The sequence below is a fragment of the Camarhynchus parvulus genome, chromosome 2 (genome assembly GCF_901933205.1).
Source record: "Camarhynchus parvulus chromosome 2, STF_HiC, whole genome shotgun sequence".
Classification (NCBI taxonomy): Eukaryota; Metazoa; Chordata; class Aves; order Passeriformes; family Thraupidae; genus Camarhynchus; species Camarhynchus parvulus.
In genome coordinates, this window is record NC_044572.1 from 53,012,436 (window position 1) to 53,035,883 (window position 23,448).

A 23,448-nucleotide genomic window follows, 5' to 3' on the forward strand; every position below is an offset into this window, starting at 1 on the left:
TTCCTTGGAAAGTGTATGAATCTGTGAATTAAATGAGTGGAAAATACTGATTTCTGTTTCTCATTCTGTCCCTGACTGGCCTTAGTAATCATTTGCATCTGCAGAGCAGTTCTTAAATTTCCTGTTGCTTAGTTGTAGTTAGAATTGGAGGTGCCATTTGAAATGGGAGACGAACTATGAGGGATGTTGCATACATATGTGGAAAAGAGTAGTCCCAGTTCTTTAAGAGTTTAAAATATAAATAGACAACAGAAAATAGGGAGTGAATGGAAGGATTATCATCCCAAGTGAAAAGCTAATTTTTTCTGTATGGATGAAGCACTTCAACACTTCATTACTTAAAGAAGTCCTTCCACTGGAATCTGCATACTTTCAAAAAACATGCAACATTTTGCACCAACAAATGAGAAAATAATATTTATCCCATCTAAGGAAGGTGGTTTGTTTTCCTGCTGTTTTTATTGAATGGCATGACCTGAGAGTCCTCAGCTACTGCTCTCCTGTTCGACAGCATGGTCAAAATAAGAATTACAGCTCCACATATTAGGTCTCCACATCCTGAGTCCTGAGCTGCGTAGTTTTAGGCCACAGGGGCATCTTCATTCTACCTTTAAGTCTACCTAAAAGATTAACTTTTCTTTGCTCACTTAGACTTGGCAATGGGGGTTTTTTTGCCTGATTCTCAGTCCTGACTCCTGCTGTTCTATAGTCATTTGTTGAGGCTATCTTTCAAAACCTCCTCATTATTAAGGGGTTAGTTAAGGCTATCCTTTAAAATATACTCATTACCTCCATCCCTCAATAAAAAGAACACTTTAAGTAGGCTTAAAAATGAACAAGAAATGTGAATGTGAAACATCATACTCAGTTGTGCCAATTTCATGCTTGACAAAGATTATCAATTTGTGTTCTAATAATTGAACAGGGACATTGGTGAGGTATGACAAATTAGGAATAAGTTGCAGTACTACTTGGCTCAGTCTGAGTTTTTTGTGACTCCCCAGACTTATGTCTCGAGTGATACCTTTGCTATGTCAACAGGAAGCAAAGAATACATAATAATAATCATCAATAATAATAATAATAATAATAATAATAATAATAATAATAATAATAATAATAATAATAATAATAAACCCTCCTCATTCAGCTAGACAGTGGAGTTCTGAAAGTGCTATTTGAAGTGCTATGTAATTTGGTTTACAAGCTCAGCTTTAGGCAGTGTTCTGGACTGCTGTGTAAAACCTAGCTCTGGTCCTTTTAAAATATATGGACACATGAAATAGAGTTCCAATAGTGATGGAGGTGTCAGGAAAAGAATGTCTCCTTTCTAGTATATCTCCCTGCACCAAAGTATGCCATGAGAAGCAGCTGGGGGTCTGTGTTTTTATTTCACAGTCAGTCTTGGTTCTAAACAACTGAGATTATAGTCTTCATTTCCCTCTTGTACTAGGTTTAAACACACTATAAACAAGGGACAATGTGTATTACACATCCCATCAGTTTGGTTGAGATGAATGATGAAATGCTATGGTAAATCCATAACTAAAAGCATATTTAGTTTGGTACTGGACTCATATAAACCATGAGGACAATTGCCTTAGTGCAAGCGATCCCTTCAGATTCATAAATCAAACACAACAGCCTGAAATATGAGCACACTGTGTATTATCTCCCCCAGATCTGCCATATCTTGTGAGAGCTCTGAATTTTATTGAAGTCTGCTATCCTTTCAGAGTATGTGAACTTCTTGCCTCTATGGCACAGCAGTGTATCATTTATATCACCATCACTCCTTTTCATTCTCCTCCTGAACTTTTAGTGCTTCCTCCGCCTGCACATCCTTCATTACCTTTGTAGTTTTCATGGAGATTTCCAGAGTGTGAGCCTACACACCACGAGCTGACCTGAAAAGCCATGCCATACAAAGTGCTCAATGATGTGCCTGTTAGTCATCGGCCGAACTAAAAGTTACACTTCCGCCAATTGCTTGCAGATACCTCAGGATGCTCTTTTGCTTACTGTAATTTCTCATTTAGAGCTCTTAGTCATTTCTTAGTCAGACCACCCCCAAGGGAAAAACTCTCCCTCAGATTTCTCATCTTTTTATATTTTTCTTCTTTTTTTTAATGTGTGCTTTTTGTTTCTGTTGTTGGTTTTTAAACCAGCCTCCAGAGTAAGCAGATTTCGTGAATGCACCTTGCAGCTTTGCATTAGTCAGAATGCTCTAAGACATATCATGTTCCTTGCGCGCTCTAGCCTTGGAGCAAGTGGGGAGGGCTAAAGCATCTATTTTCAGTGTCAGCTTCTAGACAAAGAAAATGAGCATTATGGAATTCTTCTGCTAAGGAATTAGAAATTAATCTCTTTTGTTTATGAAAATCCTTAGAGAAAAGAGATGAAAATCAATCTGTGATTAACAACTGATTGCTTCTTCTTTCTATTGAAAACCTTCTTTTAAAGCAACTATTTCAATAATATTAACATGCCTTCACTTCAAGACATGTAGCTCATCAAGCTTTCAGTATCTTTTCCCCACAGTACACAGACTCATTTTACTGCAGGTCACCCTTCCCTTGCTATGTTCTCAGCTTTGTGACAGCTTGCCTCTCTCTGTGACACAGCCAGGCACCAAGAGATCTGTCACCGGATCATTACTGCCTTCTCCATCACCACTGCCTGTCTCCCACTACAGTCTTCTTTCTCTGAGTGTGTTGTATCAATTACATTAAAGAAACTGGAAATAAACCCGTGCCCACTCCAGAGCCTTAAACCTACACCACAGGGAGACTTTTCATTTCAAGAAGAGGAAAGAATCTGAATAGTCGCTCCCATGAATATCCCGCAGTCTTTATGTAACTTTTCTAAAATTAAATTCATCCATGTTATGTCTATTCCTTTCCAATGTTTTCCTGATCGCACGATACGATTCTTCCAGTGAAGACAACTGGTTTATATTCCCTTGTGAGTAAAGTGGAAACTTGTTAATGAAAATGTCATCACAGCAAATGCTTTTAATTCTCTCAGAACCACAGGCAGCAGTATGTATAACATTCACTTGCCAGTTGCCTCTATGCCTATCCATTGCAGCTACTGCTAGCTCTGGGGCAACTGTGTGGTTCTCTCTTTACAGATGGTAGCAGAGGTTTTGGATTTTCAAGGAAGTGTATTAATTTTGACCTGAAGGAAACTGTTTTCAAAATGGTACCCAGCCAAAGCCCTGGCTGCTCCTGATAACTGAAACTCCTTGCATTTCCACAGGTGATATATAAAATACAACATCTTACTAAGCAGTGCTTTTCTGTCTACATATTCTATTGAAATTATTCAAGAGCTTAGATATGTTCCTAGCCTTTAGCATTTGGGTCTACATAACATAAAAATATCTTCATCTGTGGGCCTGAAACACTGTTCATCAAAACTTAAAAGCACCCAATCAAGACAGAGCCACGCTTAGTCTCAGTGCCAGAGGAGATAGATTAATGTATAAAAGGTAGACACCAGGGTGGTCACAAGAGCGTCATATGTGCATAGCTCCATGGCATGTATAGATGCCCTATCTACCTGGTTTGGTGTGTGTGATTGCTTATTTGTGTATTTACCCATGTAGATCCTCTTCAGACAACCCTGGCCAGACAACCCTGCTTTAACCGGCCTGGGAACAGAAAGAGTACAAAGGTTAAAGAGGGTTGTTTACCAAAAAACCCAAAAAGCCATACCAAAAAACAAAACAAAACAAAACAAAACAAAAAAAAAACAACCAAAAAACCCAAAAAACCCAAACAAACAAAAACAAACAAACAAACAAAAAAGCCCCACCAATACTATACCAATATTTTTGCGCTTAGGTTGTTGAAGGTCCAGCTGCCAGATTTTCACCTCATCATTTAGGTATTCTGCTGTTCAAATCTTTTTCCCAAGGCATGTACCTTGTATTTACCACTAGATGAACCCTCATCCTCCTGGTATGATAGGCTGGCTGTTTTCTGGCAAACACAGTTTGAGTTGCCTTTTTCAATAATTCACACCTCATTTTGTACCCTCATATAGATTGGTACCTTTTCAGTCCAGCTACTATTTTTAGTAGAAAATGTTTTCCCTTATGGAGCCAAGGAGATGTGAAGCAACAGTATTTGCTAAAAAAATCCATCTGTCCTTTTTTCCCCTCCTGAATTTTAGCAACTTTTTCATGTGCCTTAATATAATCTTCCTACACACATATTCCTCCCTGTCACCATTCTCCTGATAACAGATATAATCAGTGCCTTAGAAGACCTGTTGAGGTCAGAGCAGGCTGTGAAGGTGAATAAACAAGGGAAACCACCTTCAGTGGGTTGACCAAAGCTGTGTACTTTGTATTGCATGGGAGAGAGCCTGACAGCACTAGCTACACAGGTTTGCAATTAAACCATATTTTGTTCTTTTTGTTTTCAGGTGGTTGTTTAGCAGCTGCAGCAGCAGTCCAGTTTAGCACTGTATCATTCATCAAGGGCATGGACCTGAAAGGATTGTTCCAAAGTAAATATGATGCCATATCTTTAAGTTAAGGATAGAGAAGTGCATTCACTACTGAAGCACTACTGAAAGTGTTTTAAGTGCTTTTCATTACTATGCTGAAGATATTTAGTGGCTGGAAAGGGGTTGGGGTGTTTTGTTTTTTTGGTATTTTTTTAAGACTGCTTTTATTTTATCAACTTTATCTGTTGTTTTGGACAGACAACACAAGCTTATCTGTGGGTATAAATGTTAACAGGATTGTGGACACTAAAACCTATACTTACATATTTTCTTTCCCTTTTGACTGGATTAAGACCGAAGACAAATGTTTGTACTGTTGGTATATGGCAGATACAAAAGAAAAGCTCTATATGCAGTGTATGCTATTGATGAGTTTAATTACTATGTACATTACCAAGATCAATTTGAGCACAATGATAACAGGAAAATTAGTTAGATTAAATATGTAGGAAAAACATACAGAAGGAGAAATGGCTCTACATAGTTTAGAAGTCTCCAACACCCCACATTTGAGCCAAGCTGCTTGTTCTCAAGCCTATAGAAAATGAATTCTTAGTATAACATATTTAATAAGCAAATTTTGACTGCTTCTTCTCTGGACTATCTGAACACCTTCCAGTCAATAGCAGATCAATCTCAACTATCTTTGAGAAATTTTTTAAAATTACTTTTTTTTTCTGGATGTCATCAGGGATGTCTAAATCCTCAGAGCTGCCAGGGTGTAACTGTGCTTCTGAGTGCTATGAGCTAAAACCATCTAGGGAGCTCTAATTTTTAGGCACCTTAGTACTGTTGACTTCACCTAGAGTTACGAGTCAAGGCTGTATGCACCGCTAGTGGGAGCAGTCATCAAAGCAGGATTCCAACAGGTATCTTCAATGATACAGCAGTAAATTAAAAGGGAACTAATTTATGTGTTTTGTGACTGGAAGTGGGCTCATAGTCATGTATGAGAGGAGTTGGTAAGTTCAGTTTGCATGCATTTATTCCTAGGTAAAAGGGCAGCTGGAAGCTAAATGACTGGGGATAATGTGAATTCTTCCTCTTCAGGCTTTAATTAGGGGCTTTTTTTCTGGTTTGTAATAAGGTACCTCCTTCCCTTTGGTTTTGAAGACATCTTAAGATCTTTTGGTGTTGGATACTGGCAAAGATCAGAACACAACCTCCTATGAATGGATGGAGTCTCCATTCCTATATCAAGGTGAAAAGTTAACTTGAGTCTTCGCTATGCCCATTAGTTTCTTACTAGTTTCTGGTCCATAAAAGACAGTACTAGCAGCAAGAGTATTTTAAGAAATAAGGGAGTAGTCCAAGGCAGAACTCAAGCTTGTGAACAAAGAACATACATCATGTGAAGTTGGAAAAATTTTAAAAACTGTTCCCATTCTTTAGCATTTTCTACTGATTAGCATACTGGTAGCTTTTGCTGGCCATGGGTAGACCTCTTCCCAGCACTGATCTCCCCAAAGAGAACAAAGGACTTTTAAATTAAAAAAACAAAATCAACAAACCAAAACCAAAAAATAAGCCCCAAATTTGACTGAAACAAAAGACATTTTTTTTATTAAAATGAGAATAAAATAGTGATATCAGAATAGAAATTTGTAAAAGTTTATGCACCTCTCCTCTGAACGTCTCACAAGGTTCGTTGCTGCTTCTAACCAACGTGGCGATTTTCCTAGTAGCAGCAAGTGTTGGGTGGTCACAAGAAGATGCTTCTTCACACCCTGACCCTTGTCTATCTCTTTCATCCTAGAGATCCATGTTATTTGAGAGCTTCTTACTTGCTAATGCATCTTGCAGGCTCCATACCTGTCCAGATAGGTCTTTACACTCCCCTTCACAAAGACAAATGTAACAAATAGCTGTCACAGCTAATTTTTGTGGCTTTTTTCTTACCATGTGGGTTATGGTAAATTCCACCCTGACACAAGTCTCTCCATCCATAAAATAGGAAGTTCAAGCAACTAACTGAGAGCTGCAGTTTGGATTAGATTGTGAGGGTCAGGTACCTAAAATTAGGCTTCGGCTGTTCTCAGCAGAGGGTTGTGCACTTGGAGCTGGGGGACTAACCTAGAGCAAATGGAGAACATGATGTCTCTGTTTTTCATAAGACCAAGAGGACATTTCCCACAGACAGCCTGCCCTCCATTTTGAATTCAGTTTAGATACAAGTATTATTTTTACTGGAGGTTACTAAAAACACATGTGCTTTGAAACCAACTACATAAAAGAAATACAAATATCAAAATGTAAGAAAAGTTGCAGAACTTTCACTAAGCTGCTTTTCTGTCAGAGAAAAGAGGTTAAAGGGTGGTAGGAGAAAGCAGGCTAACAGGAACTTAATTTTTCTCAAATGTAGGAATATTGAAAAATTGTATACCACAATTCTGATAGCACTTGTGCATTTGATTTTGAAAGAGAGCAAACTCAGTTTAGAATAACTGCTTGAAGGAAAATCTTTAAGTTCTTCTGAAAAGTTCAACTATAACTAGGATATTTGATAGAACGTATTTAGGCAAGTTGAAAACTACTAGGCCTTTCCCATGAGAAGAAAATTCCCTACATCTTCTATCTCATTTGACAGTGTCTAGTGCCTTTTCTTTCCCTTTTTCTGTGAGAAGAGTTAAAGCAAGGATGTGTGTGCAAGCAGGACAGGAGGAAGGGTTCCTGCTTCAAAGGGAAAGGAAGTGTCTTTGGGGTGTGAAGTACAAGAGAGGGTAAAATCCCACAAATAGTAACCATATTCCTAGTACTGAGGTTAAAATTATGTTTTTACGCTGCTGTCTCTGACTACTGCCCTCTGCAAGGGTCAGTGCAAAGGCAGGCACATGTTGGGTTAGAACTTTGGTGGTCCATTCAGACAACATGCTGCTAAGGGCCCTGGCTTTCCTGTGCTACATTCTTCAGCCACCCAGCCATGGCAGGGTGCTAAAGAGGAAGGTAGAGTGTGGGAGTGTAGTTGGCAGCCTAGGGAAGGATTTTAATGAGAAAGAGTCCCATTCCGCCTTCTCTTCCTCTCATTTTTCCTTTTTTAGAAGGAAATTACAAGCACCTTCATAAGGGGACAGCTGGGAAAAGCAGTTCCTTCATTTATCAGAGTCTTTGCTACTTCTCCAGTGTTTTTTGTTATCATGCACTCAAGCTGTACCCTTGCAGGATTCCCGGCGACACAGGAGTGATTCTGCAGTCGTGCCACTCCAAGGGTAAGGCCATCAGCCGCCATCAGCCAAACCCTATCTCTCCTTCAGATTACAGCACTGCTTTTCAACTCACAATCACATTCCTTCTTCCTCCCTTTCTCCCCATGGAAACATTCCATAGGTTGGAAAGTTGCCATGAATTGCCCCCCCAGGATCTTGTATCTCCTGTTTTAAACCAGCATGCTCTAGGAGCTCTGGCATTTCCAGACATTCCCTTGTGGCAGTAAATGGTACTTTACACTGTAGCTCAGGAAGCTTTCTTTTTTTCCTGTGTAGCTGAGAGTGTTATTGATAAGATTCAGTTCTCTAATGTTTCAGGACCATCTGTTACTGGAAGAGGAGAATACTTTGCATTTTTGGAGATAATTTGTTCTATGAGAAAAGGCAACTACTGAAATGCATTGATAGCTCAGTCCTGGAAAAGGGACTTTAATGATAAACTCTGTTACAACATTTAGTATTGAATAGCATTAAATGCCATTATAGTGATAGTCACAATGACAAGGTCCAGAACTGAGTAGGTGGGGGTCACTTTTTTTATTTGGTGAGCTTTCCAGTAGCAAAAGGTCATTTGAGAACATGGATTTAATGGATTAAAGTCTCTCAGGCATCAGTTCTAGGACTCTCAACATTTTTGAGGTGGGTACTAAAGTGTTGCCAGTTACACACTGCTGTGATTTATTTCTTTATTTTTCCATCCACAGGGAGGGATATGAAGGTCAGTGCTGAACTACATCTGCGAGGTCCTCTTAGAAAACTTGCACTATCTGTTTTTGAGAGGAACTGGCTTTGGATTCAACTAATAACTGTGCTTTCCATACAAGCCCTGATGCTGCAAAGAACTGACAAATGAAGAGGGGAAAAACTTGTCGAGAGTTGGTAAATGTTTAACTCCAAAGGTGGCTCTTTTACTACAGATACTTGTGCAGTGTTTAGACAATTTAGTTTAGCGTCAATTCCAGTCACTGATGGAAAAAGCCCATCCTACAGAACACAGGAAGGTGCTGAATTGAGGGAGGAACTGGCAAGTTAAGCAAGAATGGCAACCTAAGATGACTTGTCCAAGTGAATATGTTTTTGAATCAAACGAGGAACTGATGCTCCCAGTCTCTTAAAGGGATGTATTAAACCAGCAATTTCCAAATGCAGCCACCAGGGACTTTGTGTGCAACCACTGTGTAAAAGCTCACTTTTTATAACTCTGTTGTGTGTCTGGCAACTGTGACCACTGTGAATTTGCTGTGGCTACATGTGCGACCACAGCACAAATGAATTTGAGAGCTCTTGAGTCAAAGGCTGTTTTCCTAACACTCTCCTCTGGAACTGTTGTAGGCCGTCATGTGCTGATGTGATTGACAGTATTTTAAAACACTACCATTAAACAGTAATTTTTGAAAGCTCAAAATTATAACAGACCATATTGTAGCCCGATCTATTGTCACATTTAGGATTATACTTGGAAATTGCCTGCAGTAACAGGTGGTTAAAGCCAATATTGTAGGGACTCACTTTTAGCTGTTGTTCCTAAAGCTTTCTGTTTAAATAGCTGGCAGGAGAGGTTTTCTGTGAGTAAATGGAGCATTTATACATGCTTTTGGGTTACAGGCTTGAATTTCCATGGCTAGTCCAAAGGAAAATACCAACAGCTGAGCTGTAAGTACTGGAAATATGACATCTATAATAGGCATATTGATGCAGTCTTAGCTGTGGTAAGCAGCAGGGAGGGAGCTGTATTAGCACAGTCTACAGAAATAGGAGCCAGTGAGAATTAAACTTGCCTGTTTAAAAATCTTCTAATAAGTAAATTCCTGAAGATTTTATTTTCCAACTTGTCTTTAATGTTATTAACAGAAGATCTCTGTGGTAGTGCTGGAAGATAAAACACAGAGGCACGTTCAATAGGAAAGTTTCTTTTATTGCTGCAATCTGTCTTTGAAAAGTTAAGCTTTGGGGTAGGTTGGGTAGTCTGCTTAGGATGAGACTTATGGTACCTGCCAGTTCTGTGAAGGTCCTACAGACAAAGAGTGTCCCAACCTCTGTTACAAAGAGCATTGTTGTATATTCTAATGGCTTTTTCCATTTTTGAATTTTTTCAGAACACTGTAATGACCATACAACATCAAGCCACATTAGCACCATGACGTCTTTAATAGGAGCAATGCCCTTTTACAAGAAGATGTAAGAAACCACACACTTAATGCCACAAGTAACCAATAAAATAAAGCAATGGGTTTTCTTTATCCCAACTGGAGCAGGCCAAGAAGATAATACTCCCACATGAGTGACTAAGAAGAGGGTTTAGTTGATAGTGCACACACGCAGCTATTAGTACTGAATTTATTTTTCCTTGAATCAAGCTTGAACTTTTGCCTTCTCTTATTGATTTAAAATCTGTTAGTTGTGTTTTCCAAATAACAGCCTTCCACATATTCAGTGTGTAACTGCCCTTGTGTAAATGGTGGTGGGATAATTCAAGGCTGAGGTGTTTACTACCAAGGGAAAGAAGAATAAGCTGTAACATATCTATAAAGTGTTGATAGCGTTCACGGGGGTGGTTACTAAGGAGAAGCCGACTAGAGATAATTTGAGTTTGTGTCCATAATCCCTATCAGGATAATGCTAGCAAAAGCATGTCTAGTGCTAGTCTCAGGATTTGACCGTGAGCATATGCTATACTGTCTTTCCCCAAATGAATCCTGAGAAATAGCATGACAGTCTTAGACTTGGTGCTGTTTGGATCTGGGTAGCTAAACAAAGTAGAACATTTAAGCAGCTTCTCCTGCTTATTTGTCCGCATGTATACCATGAATATACGCATTAACATAGGCCGTAACTGTGTGATCACATGCCACTTGTTTCCTCCAACATCTCTACCTTGTTTAGTGGAAGTGATTAGCTTGCCAAATTATGTGACACTGGAAACCAGATAGGAGGAAGTGTGCAGCACTTAAGGGTGTGTAAGAGGCATACATTTCAGTATCCTTGTAAAATGCCAATGTAGAATTCCCAGTTATGGTGTAAGCAATAGATATAAATGAAAGAGTAGCACTAAGCCTGCAAGTCACCATCTACAGCTTTACAACAAGATAAAAAGTGATCTATTTGATCTGGTAGCACTTCTCTACATGCTAAGTGTAGTAGCATGCTGGTAGCATGGTTTGCATTGGTGAAGAGATAAATATGGAACTTAGCACTTCTGCCTCTTACCCTGCTTCACCCACTAGGCTTACAAAAGGTCTTCTCTATGCATACCACAGGTCTTCTCCATGCATAGAAAAGGCAGGGCCAGCCCTACTAGAATCCCACTGTTGACATGCCTCTGTTTGACTTGCCTGCTAGCAGGTCTTGGAGACAAGTGAAAGGTTTGGCCTTCATAAATTTTGATCACAAGCATGTTTACTTTTTTGGGGGGGGGAGTGGGCTTTTTTTAGAGGTCCCTTTAGTTTGTACAGAATATTTCGCAAATTACAAGGCTCTCTTACATAAGTTAGAATGAAAGACAATTGCTGAGCTAGTCAGGAAAAAGATAACATTTGGTACAGGAGAGAAACAAGAAACTAAATTAGAAGTACTGGCAAAGCTTTGAGCAGGAGCTAGCACAGAATCTGCTTCTACTATATTGACTTTAGTCAGAGATATCAGATTTTTCTCCTCACTGCTTCCATGAGAACTGAACTTATACATAGAAGTTAGGAGAAAAATGATAGGGGAATCTGTAGACATCATCCCTGGGTATAACTAGTGTTAATAACCTATAAATTCAATAAGCATCAGACTTAATCCTGTATCTCCTAAGAAAGCAATGAGGGAAATATGATATGGAAAAGGGACAGCTGATGTTTCATTTTGAAATGAGCTAGGAGCAGTAGAAATTCCCCTTCATTTCCAAGTGTTTCCAAGAGTTTTGAATTCAGGATAGTAACTTTCTGGGGAAAAAAAGAAAACATATGCCTTATGCAATATGCTCTCTGTATCACTGATCAAAAATTCTGTATTGTGGAGTCTACTTAATATATGCTTTATACAATACAGCTGCTGTAAAACACAATGGTATGAATTTGAGAATGTTTTGAGAGTAATCCAGAATATATAATTTAAAATAAAGACTGGAAATTTTTTAATATATTTAATTGTATGTAGTTGACTACAATAATAATAATACTGGATCTGACAGAACAACTCCTGATGAATAATTTATTCTTTTATTTTACTACTACTCCTGCTGCAGAGCAGCCCTGACTAACAGCAAATAAAGCACCTTGTTGGCACTAATGCAGTGTTTTCCATGCTCAGAGCACTGGAAAAATAATAATTAGATTTCATTAAATTCTTGTTATAGATGTGGTACAGTAGTATTGACTGAGACTGGAGGTTTTATTGTACCTGGCAACATACTTTGATATACCAAGTCTCTGAAGAATTTATGAATGGACCACACAGATAAAGGTCATTGATAAGATGTCTCAATCAGTGCTGGCTTGGAGAAGAGCTGCTCTCATCTATTTTACAGAGGGAGTTAAACTAGAGTGAAAAATAAAGTGCCTTGCCAAAGGTGTCACAGAGTATCTAGGGGTATGGGTTAATCTTTGCCTCTAACCATGGACTGAATGAGAGATATTCTGCTGCAAGGCTGCATTTTAAATCTCAAAGGAAGTGATGTTCAGATAATGTGTCTGCTATCAGGAAAATGACCTAGCCTGAAAACAGACTAATATTTTACATATTAAATATCCCTCTCTAGATGTGCAAGATTTGCAGGGGCTGTTTCCAGGCTGATACAGGTCCAGAAGTAACAGTGAGAAGGGGATGACCATTTGGTGCTCACACAGACTGGAAACAGGTCCATAGTGTCAAGAAGACCTTGATGGCAGGAATAATGTGTGAAAGACACCAGAAGGATCTTGGAGAGCAATTTTAGGGAAGTGGGCAGGCAACAAAACAAGGGAGAAGAGGGATATAAGAAGAAGTGGAGATTATCATGGAAGCATGAGAAAATTCCTCAGAGTATAGAAAAGCCAAAAGCAGGATTTGAAGAGAAGAATGTGATTAGACGGGTGGGGAAGAAGGGTGATTATTTTTTTTTAGCAGCATAATTGGTACTATTGAATGAGAAGGAAGGAAGACAATAGCAGTTAATCAATTCTTGGCAGACTATATTACAAGGAATGCCAGTAATTCAGAAGAAAAATGTTTAGAGGAATGAGGATTTTTTGGAGCTAAATAAACATCAAGGGAAGAAACCAAAATTTACAGGTGCTCCCATATTTGCAAATCACAGAAATTTCCTTTAAAAATTGCTGTACAGAAACAGAAGTTGTAGAGGATATCCAGACTAAAAATTTTGAGCAGCTAGTGAGTAATCAGCAGGATCTTTGTGTCCTCAGATCTGCTGCCATTTGTCCAGAGATCAAAATGAGAATTTCAAATGAATGGTTTATCTGCCTTTCCTATTGAAGAATATAATTTATATTTGCTTAACAGCTTCTGTGTACCTTAGCATGATTTATAGCCAAAGAAATGAGCCTTTACTAGAAGGAAGTTGTGTTGCTCTTGTGCTTTAGACAGCAGCATGTGCAGCATGAGCAACAATCAGACCATGCTATGTGGGTGTATCTGTTTAGCCGTTGCTAACCCAGGTGTATAGCTGGCTCTCCATAGCCAGTCAACTCTGTGTTTTTTAAGGAGGAAGAAGGGGAAACGTATCATTTAAAACACGTAGGCAAAAATATCTGGCAAACTGTACTGAGAATATCCCTGCTATGTATAGACCCCTGAACTGCTGCACCTGCATGCGACTGGTGGAGGCTGTGGCGTCCAAGCACAACACAGGAACCTTACACCAACACACACACACAGAGCCACAAAACCATGGTGTGGTGCAGCTTGTAAAGGGATCTCTCAGCAGTCATCACCTGACAAGGGCTGCAGTTTGAGATTAGCAGGGTCACCCTGGTGGGGTGGGCTTGAGTCGTACAAGAGCCTTGTAACACATTTGTACAGTTAAAAGAGCACCTCAGTGACCATGCACATAAATTTTAATCAGCTCACTTCATCTGGGCAATGGACAGAGATAATATGCTGGAGGGAGAGGGAGAGCAAGTCAGGCGGGGCAAGGGAGCAAGAACTCTGCTGGAATATATATTAAATTTCAAGTCTTAAGAGGGAAGTGTGAAAACTAAGAAAACTTATTACAAGAAGTCACAAAGGGTATGCCCTGGCAGTAAATCATCCCTAAATCACAAGTGCACGCATGAACGTATTATTTAATTATGTCCTTTAGCAGGCTGGCACCCTTACTAGATTGTCTTAGGGTGGGGGAGGTGGGAGGGGTAGGCCATGGCTGGGCCAGCAGAGCCTGGCTGCGCACAGCACAGCTGCGTTTTCTCAAGGTTCTTGAGAACCGGAAAAAGTCCTTTTGAGCCCTGGGCTGATACGTTGTACCATCTTTTGTGCAGCTGTAATTTTGACAGGGGGAGCCAATTTGAACTTCTGTAATCCTTAGCCCCAGACACCTCCAACGCCTGAGACTGTGTGTGTGTTTTTTTTTCCAAAGGTTTTTCAGCTGTGCTCTTGAGAAAGTCATTCCATCCAAAGAAGGGGGGGGGGGGAGGGGCGGGGAGAAAAAAACATCTGTCTGACTTTGTCCAGGAGATTGTTTCTATAGCTGTAACATTTTGAAAAGCGGAGGAAAGAAAAGTTATTTTTCCAAGCCTGACTACCCATATTTTTCATTTTTTATATCCTCCTCTGTGATGGACATCATTTCCTGCCCCTCCTTTCTTTCAACCACTGTTGAAAAAAAAAATAAAAAGAAGGGGAAAAATAAACCCAAGAAACTGATTGAAACTTGACTTAGAATTGCACAATGATCTTAAATTTTCCCAAGACTTATATTTTGGGAAGGAGCTGTTTTATGAATGGATATAAGGCTGACACATGAAACGCGTGGGATCTGTCTGAGTGCCTTGTCTGGGTCAGCTGTGACATCTGGCTCTTATGAATCTGGCGTATTGTGACTCACTAATACACAAATAGTAGTCCTTGATAGTATCCACTTGTGATGCTTTGTGGGTGTTGTCACAAACAACATCGAATGCCAGAGGACGGCCTTAATTCTGGCCTGCCCTGCAGCCCCAGGCTGAGACGGCCGTGTGGGTGAAGTGCTGGGTGGGGGATCAGCAGGCTTACCCCATTCCCTCCGCAGCCTGGTGGTTCCCTCTGGTGCTGCTGGGCTTGTAGATGATCTCACCTCACCAGTCATAGAATCACAGACTCATAAAACATAGTGAGTCAGAAGGAAACCATCAGGATCATCGAGTCCAACTCCTTGCCATGCGCAGGATACCCCAAAAATTGCACCGTGTGTCTGAGAGATTCATTCTGTAATAAGCAAGTAAACCTTAATGCCTGAAGAAGATTCAGTCTGTGTGTTTCCCTTTCTATTTGCTACAGGGAAGACCCTTAACTGATGCATGTCTGGTGGGCGCTGACATTGATGGAGGGCATGATTTGTGGTACAGGTCCTCTCTGATGTTCATTGTTGCCAAGGCTGTAGGAGAGAAAACCAACATCGACCAGCTGTAATGATGTTTGGTGTCAAAGGGAATTTTGTACCTGCTTTCACCCCTTGATCTGTGTGTGGCATTGCTGCAAAATGGTCATAGTCATGATAGGGGAAGGTGTGTAGATTACTGTACCCCTCCTGATACCTGTGAAATTGCCTAGACCAACTGAAAGAATCTCTTGTGGTGCGATAAGGCACTCAACGTTGGGACATGGTTCAGGATAAAACACATCCAGAAACACAGCAGTGAGTTGATGAGAGGTGAGTTTGCTTCATTTAACAGCAGCTTTTTTTTCTAACGTGTTCCTGAAACTAAGGGACTCATGAATTCAGGGTAGTTCAAAAGGTGAGGCACAAGTATGTATAAAGTCTGGCTTGTGTTTCCTGCACCTCGTCTAGCTGGAGAGACTCTTTAGGATGGGCTAGGTGCGAGCTCTGGTGTTGTAGCTTTGGCTGTTTGGCTGTGGAAATCTTGATAACTGGTTTTCTGAAGTGCTGCATAACAAATAGGTTAATTTTTAAAATTTGCTATCTTGAAGGGATACTGCAAATGGACTAACTAGATACAGATCGGTGACCATGGTGAGGGCAAGCAGTGATGTGCCAGGAGACCATGATAATGATAGCTCCTTTGGATGACAAGAATCTCATCTACAAGCTCAGAGGATAGGCACAACAAGATCATTTAATCCCTAGTGGCAGAAAAATGGGGCTGGGCATTACCTTCACTTTTACATAGGGATGAATTTCAAGAGATTAATGATTAGTGGCGTCAGATCCTCCCTTTTCACATCTATTGCAGTAGTAATGTATGCATTATGAAATCAGACATCTTATTTTTTTAGGGTATTTTAGTGTCACTGCTTGTGCTGGGTCATATGTCATCCTGAACATTGACCTGAACTTGTGGAAGATGAGGAATTCTGGCCCACGCTGGAGAGTGCAGTGCCATACTTTAATGGCCTCAAGTGTAATCCCAGATCTGACTGGGCTCCTCAGAGGCTGCATTTTCATTCTCTCCTTGGTGGTGACCTGAACCTGAATAAAAACCCAGGGTCTGTGGGGAGCTCTGAGCCCCACATAGCTGCCTGGAGCCCCCGTATCCTCTCCTCCCCTCAGTCCTCAAGTACACTAGGAGGTAAAGGAGTCAGCTGTGTTGCTACAGTGAATATTTTTTCTGTCATTTTTGTTGTAGCAAGTGAGGATTATTTGTGGATTATAGCTATCTGGGGAAAACTCTGCTCTAAGTAATTTTTATATGAGGAGGGATAGGCAGTTGGATTTTTTCTGCCTGTGGCTAGAGTTCACACATTGTCTCTGTAAAGTTTTAGAGTGGAGAGAAGGCAGTGATTTATTAGTGGTTTTGTATTATAGCACTACCTAAGATGCCTAGTGATAGGTGAAGGCTCCTGCAGCCCTGTATGTTAATTGTGCTAAGCAGCCTTCAGACACACAACAACATGCAGCACTGAAAAACTGATCGTTCAGATGCAAGACAAGTCATATGCTTCAACAGGATGAGTGAAAAATCTTGAAACAGAAGGAATGAGTTTCAGAAACTTTTTTGTTGTTGTTTTGTTTCCTTGAAATTCCCCCACACATGAACAAAATCAACCCAGAAGAGCCAAGAAACCTGTAATGGATGAAATGTTTTACACATATGTGATGGAAAACTCTACTCGGTTAAGTCAAAAAGCAGCTTCTGAAAAACTTAATGTGGCTAGAAAGTCACAGGTGCCTGACCCTTCTGGCCCTGTTACCTCACTGCTGCATATGCTTGGACTTCTTTCACCACTTTTTCAAACCTGCCATATGGGGAGATCATATTCTGCTAACCCGAATCTTCCAGAACACTTTGCAGAACCTCATGCCAGAGAAGATTCCCCACATCTCACCCTTTTATCCTCACACAGGAGCATTAGCAAACTAAATATCTCTTATTTCAACTTCCTCCCAGCCCCATTTTTTTGGCTCATGGATCATATCTCGTTTCAGCAGCTGTTTTTCAGCTGACATTTAAACTAAGTTCATATCCTTAAGGTTGATTTCTAACGTTTCCTTGGGAAGGAAAAAAAAGAAGCATGCACACACACATATACAGACACCCATCTTACCATGTGAATTCTTTGCTGAACTCAAATAATTCAGAGTACTCAGTAATACCTGCTTCTAGAGGCTATTGGCATCTCAAGCTCATCTTTATGGTGGATAGCCAACCATTCACCAGAGCAGTACCCAGCTCAAGGGACCAATAATGGGCTGTACATAAGGCTTTTGCACCTCTAAGATGCTGGTTCAAATCCAGCCCAGGTCTGTTGTGATTGTAAAAGTTTATTACCATGTGATATTTGTTTGGTGGTCCTCAACCAGCAAACAGGTGTCCAACTCATAAAAGGGAGCAGAGGAAGAGTGTTGTGGTTACTGCACTGGGCTGAAGCGCCAGATCTCTTGGTCTCCTTCCCAGGTCTGCCACAGATTGTATAGCCATAGGCCAGCCCTATGTAAATGGTGATAATATCCCCACGGGAACATTGTGAGGATATGTTCATTAATATCACAAGGATGCTCAAATACATTGGGAATGAGAAGCTTGATAGAACTAGAAAAACAGCTATTGTGTATTGGCAGCACCAGGGGGAGGCTGAGAGATGGATGGGGTAATAAATGGTCTGCAAATGAGCTGTATCCTCATAAATGACCTGTACACTCTCAACGCCTGGACATAACATCTCCAAATGGGAGATGAATTACTGCCCCTGCAGGACTTTTCCCATGGATATACAAATAGGAAATTGATGGTAGAGGTTATGTGCATTTTTTAAAGGGAGGTAATACTTGGTACAAATACTCAGAGTCTCCTGGCCAGCCGCAAGCAGAATATATCAGCCTTCAACTCTGTCATTTTGGTACACCTCTGCAAATGACAGTCTAGGCTGCTGCTTGGTCCTCTGTATGGAGTAAGCTTCAGGTTGACTGACCCAAGGTGCTGCCTGGAAAAGGTCTTGCTCCATGATTTTTGGTGTAAACCTTTGCTTTCACCCCAGCTCTGCATAAGGACAAGTAGAATGGGACCCACTTACACAGGATCGTTCTGAGTCATGTTTCTTCTGCTTCCCCCAAGCTAGAGTGAGAGGACAGGGTTTGCAATTTGCAGGGCGCCACAATTTCCTGTTCTTTTTCAAGCTGATAGAGCAGGAGGGAGTAGGAGCCAGTATTACTTCTCCCTTTCCCAACTGATGCTTACTTTTTGTATGTTCAGGCCCCCTGTGAGAGTACAAACACACTTGGGGTAAGAAGGAGTAAGAGGTGGTAGGCTTCTTCTGCCAGGAAGGCTCCTGCCTCCAAGAATTTTTCAGAGGAAGAGATACGTTCCACAGAGGGTGGGTTTTTGGGATGGCCTTGAGGGATGCAGAGGTATTTTTTGAAGGGTGAAGTATTTTTGTTAGGTCCTTAAATCTCAAACTTCTTCTGTTTTGTGATAGCCCACCCCTGCTAACTTCTAAGTACTGGGAACCAGTTTGTTTCTGCTGACAGTCCTGTTGAGATTAATGGAGTGATCTATGTGGGTAAAAAGTAGGTATGTTTACAGAACTGGGCTCTGAGCTCATTCTGCTGCCTCTTACAGTGGTTTTGAAGCTTTTTCTTATCTTGTTTTATCTTAAGTATTTTGCAAAAGGTACATTAAATGGTTAGGAGGGATTTTTTTTTTTTTTTGTGTGGCAACAGAAACAGAAGAGCAAATGTTGCGGTTTGACATTTGAGAGAAAAGGAGCTAATTATTGTTACCCGAATTAGCTTTAGTCAGGAGTAAACTTAAAACGTGGAGCCACACGGAGAAGCATTTCATTTACGTTAGGGAGCAGTTACCAAAGTTGTTCCATTGATTCACTGGGGTGGCTCCAGCGCATCTGCACAAGCAAGCCCAGCGCAACCTGATCCTTCCAACTGAAAATCCTCCTGCTATGCCTGCATTTCAGACAGGCATGCTGAACTACTTCTGTGCTCTTCCCATCTTCTCAGAGTACTTGCCTCACAGTGTTTGCAAAGCCTCTAACTGGCACAACTGCACCTCTGCAGATAACGTATTTTCCAGTGAACTGGAGGTCTGACTGTGAATGTCGTCCTTCTCTTTATGCAATGTTTGGTTGCTCTAGGTTGGGGAGTATTTATTCACCTTTATTATTTAATAGCAAAGTGAAAAGGAAACTGCTGATATGTTCCTAAAAGAAACAACTATAGTCTAAACCAGAGAGTGATTCAGAGAGTCTCTCTTGATCTTTTGGCAAAATGCTGATGCTCCATGCTCTTGAGAATATGAGCTCACTATTATTCGAGTATTGTGCCAGCTTAACAATTCTTGGTGTCACTTACATGAATAAGTAAAATTACTATATGTCATCTTGGATTTCCTTAAGCTGTAAAAATTAATCATGGCATTAAGTGTTTTCAGGACTTGAACTTTTAATATTATTTCCAGTGATCATAACACTGGAGGGGGAGGCAGGGAAGGACTGAGACGGAGAACTGAAAAATCATATGTTGAAAATTTTATTATTTGACGGGAAAGTATCAGGTAAAAGTGTTGCTGGGAAAAACCTGGTGGAAAAATGTGTTGAGATGTGGGTAAGTGCTGCCAACGTCCTGTTCCAAATTCTACTTCTGTGCTGTCTAGCCTTCGTTTGGTCCTACAGAAAGTCTGTGCAATTACACCAGACTTGTGTTGCATTTCTGGAGCAGAGATATATGCCTTCCTTCACTGCTCTTAACCAATGTTTCCTTTACCAAATAACCATCATTTTTGTCCCTTTCTGAACTTTTCCACTTTATGAGATTTGGACTGAGCCGTGACAGTCAGGAGCTAAGTATATATTTCCTGCAAAGTTTGACGTGCTTTGTAAGTAGGATTTTCATTCAGTCTGTTCTCTAAATATGAATTTAATGTAACTAAGAGATTGAGAATTCTCCTATCCTTCCCCAAATATGTTATTAAATGTCAGTAAAGAATGGGAGTGATGGAACAGGAGAAGGAAAGAAAAGAAAAGCATATTTATTCTCGATCTTTATGGCTTCTGCACAGAATTATACTTTAGGGGATTCACTGATATGATGTTCTTATTTCTGGTCTGTGTTCTTTCTTGGAATAGTTATGTTTATTATTAAATTTCTTTTTATATAATGAAGTTCCTGGGCAGTACCCAGTAGCCATGACAGTTAGTGCTTTGTAGAGTTCTTTCTCTCTTGTTCTTAGCTTTGATCAAGAAGGCTCATCCAGTGTCCCAACAGTGACCTTAGCACAGTGTCAACAAGGGGAGGGCTAATATCACTGAGGCACCCCAACATTATTTATTTTGATCTGTAAAGTTAATGACTTGCCTGGCTGCTTTCTCATCCAAAATATTGAGCATGTTCTAAACCAAATATATAGGAAATAAATGAGAGACAGAAAGCTACCCAGAAGCCATTGCTAGACATAACAAAAGTCACACTGGCTCTCCAGTTGGCTGGGGTAATGGAGGAAATATATCTATTTAGAAAGCCATTTCTATTTTTATTTTTTAAATCCAAACGTAGGGATGTAGAAGGCATTCAGTAATTCTGTGTTATCTTGCATACTGGCTAATCATAAAGTCTTGAAAACTGTTTATTCATAAACTGATTCTGCTCCTGACCTCCCCCTCCACGGCAAATATACTACTAGAAGTCATTGGCATCTGTAAAGGTCATATACTATGTTTGTCGTGGCACTGACTTAAATTTTTGATGAGTCATCCACAAGGTTGTAGAAATAATAAATGTTATAAGTTCTTCCAATTTTATAACTGTTCATTTTTGAACTCATGGGATAACAGGAAATCTCTGAAAAGAGGACAATATCTCACTTGTAAAGGAAAGAAAAGCTTGAAAACCTAAATCTTAAAAAAGGTAAAAGAAGAAAACTGTCAACTCTTTATTGTTGATGATTAGTTAGTTATTGTGCATTTACAGAGTTCAGTAAGTTTTGTTGTTTCATAAATATAACTGTACTATTTTCAGGGATAGAAAAAACCTAAAGCAGTATAGGATTTTTTAATAATTTTTTTTTTCTGATAAAATGAGGGGCTGGTGTTTACAGACAGGAGCTAAAACAAAGGGAAGGCATGAGGAGGCAGAGTGCTTTCTGCGGCTCAGCTGTCTGCATGCCTGCCCCAGGACCATAGTTCAAGTTGTAAAGCCACTAGAAGAGATCCATATTATGTTCTTCTGTGGCTGGAAATAGGGAAAAAGATGTTAGCAAGGATCCATATGTCTGTGGTACTGTGATGACCAACTTGGAAGTCAATTGGAAAGATGTCAAGTGAGATGAAACCAATGTTCCATGAATAGGCCTGACTTGATGCATGGAAGACTTTGAAGTGTCTCTTTACCACCCATCATTGTATCTGTCATGTCAAGAACTCTTAGCCAGAGTGTGCCAGTTACCACAGGTAAACACTGACCAAAGTAAGAAATTAATGTGAAAAAATGTAATAGCAGCAGGCATATATTAGAAAGATTTAATGATTTTGATACATGAGCTTGACATTAACAATCCTCTCAATCTCAGTTTTGATGAGTTAAAACATTAATTCAACAAGTCAAAAGTGATAATGATTAATATTAATCTGTGCAAGTTGAGAACATTAATTCATTAAAGTTTCAGTTGACTGGTTAACGTTTAATTCTATGAGACAGGAAAATATGGAGTGAAAAATTCAAGTAGGATGTGATATTTGTTGTGTACAGTGAGTGTGTGAGAATTATAATACTGGAGCTAGTTATTAGTACTATTTTTTTCTGTCTGAAGTGATTCAGTGACCTAATACTGACCACAAGAATGCTTTTCCAATTTGCCAAATATCTGGGAGAAAATCTCTGACTTGAGTAGGGTTATTGTGTTTGACAGAAAAAATTCTGAAGATGGTTTTAGGTTCTGTTACAGAGGATGGGAAATCAGACTGTCTGATCAACTTGCTGCTTCTGATCTGAAAATACACAGCCTTTCAAGAAAGGGACAAATTAATTTCTTCTTAGACAAGAAGAGACAAAAATACGATTAAAGAAATACTGCTGGCTGAATATATTTAGAGATAATTCCCATATTTTTGTAAAAGCATCTTTTACACAAACCAGAATTTTACACCAGTCAGTAGACTTTTGGTGCAAATAATTTAGGTTGTTAAAATGGTCTAATTTAGAAAACCTTCTATTTCTACAGGGCAAAAAGGATTTTATGACTGAGCTACTTTCAGGGCTCAGAAGATGTAACTTTTTTTTTACAAAGTTAATTGAGGAGAAGTACTAGAGATCTCACAGTGCAGATAAGATAGTGGGATAGTGACACACATCTGATGCTCCTATCCTTCTCTTAGAGTACCCTGTATATATAATAATCCAATATATCTAATCCTACATACCCATGGCCTTTGCTTTTACTTATTAATTTCATCTGGAAGCTATTTCAGATCAGGTCTGCCTTCCTGTGCGTAATCTGCATGGGCTGTAATCTCAGCTGTGCCTTGTGGGCGCTAATACTTCAGCAGTTCTGAGGTTTTTGAGGGCAGACAGAGGGCTATTAGATGGTCTAATCTGACAATATATTCACACTGGCCATAGGATTTTGGAATGCCTTCAGGAAATAAACTCTTGGATGAAGAGCAGCTGGCTCAAGTTGAATGCAGGCAAGACCAAAGCAATTCTAGTCAGAAAGGGGGAATGCTTTGAAGAGTGGGCCAAGGCTCTGTCTCCACCTTCCATTCATTGAAGACATATGGACTTTATTTATCAAAGTTGTGCAAAGCCTGTGGGTTCTGCCTCTGGCTTCTATGGCCAGGTAGCATTGCTTTCGAAAGGTTTCACAGCTAGCTGGAAAACATCCCTTCCTTCCTCCTGGGCAATGATAACCTGAGGGCAGGAGTACCCAGCCCTGGGTTATTGGAACTCATTTGACCTGGATGTGTTTTGTCTGACAAATGATGCTTACACTGAGGATCAGGTTAACGTGACCACCTAGTGGTGTGTTTGATGTCTGTAGATGTTGCTGCCTCTTATTGTGGTGCATGCTAACCTAGACATTCCAGTCCTCTTCTGATGCTTGGTGAGCTTCTGATGTCACTTTAAGTACTGAGGGTGGTTAGTGAATCAACA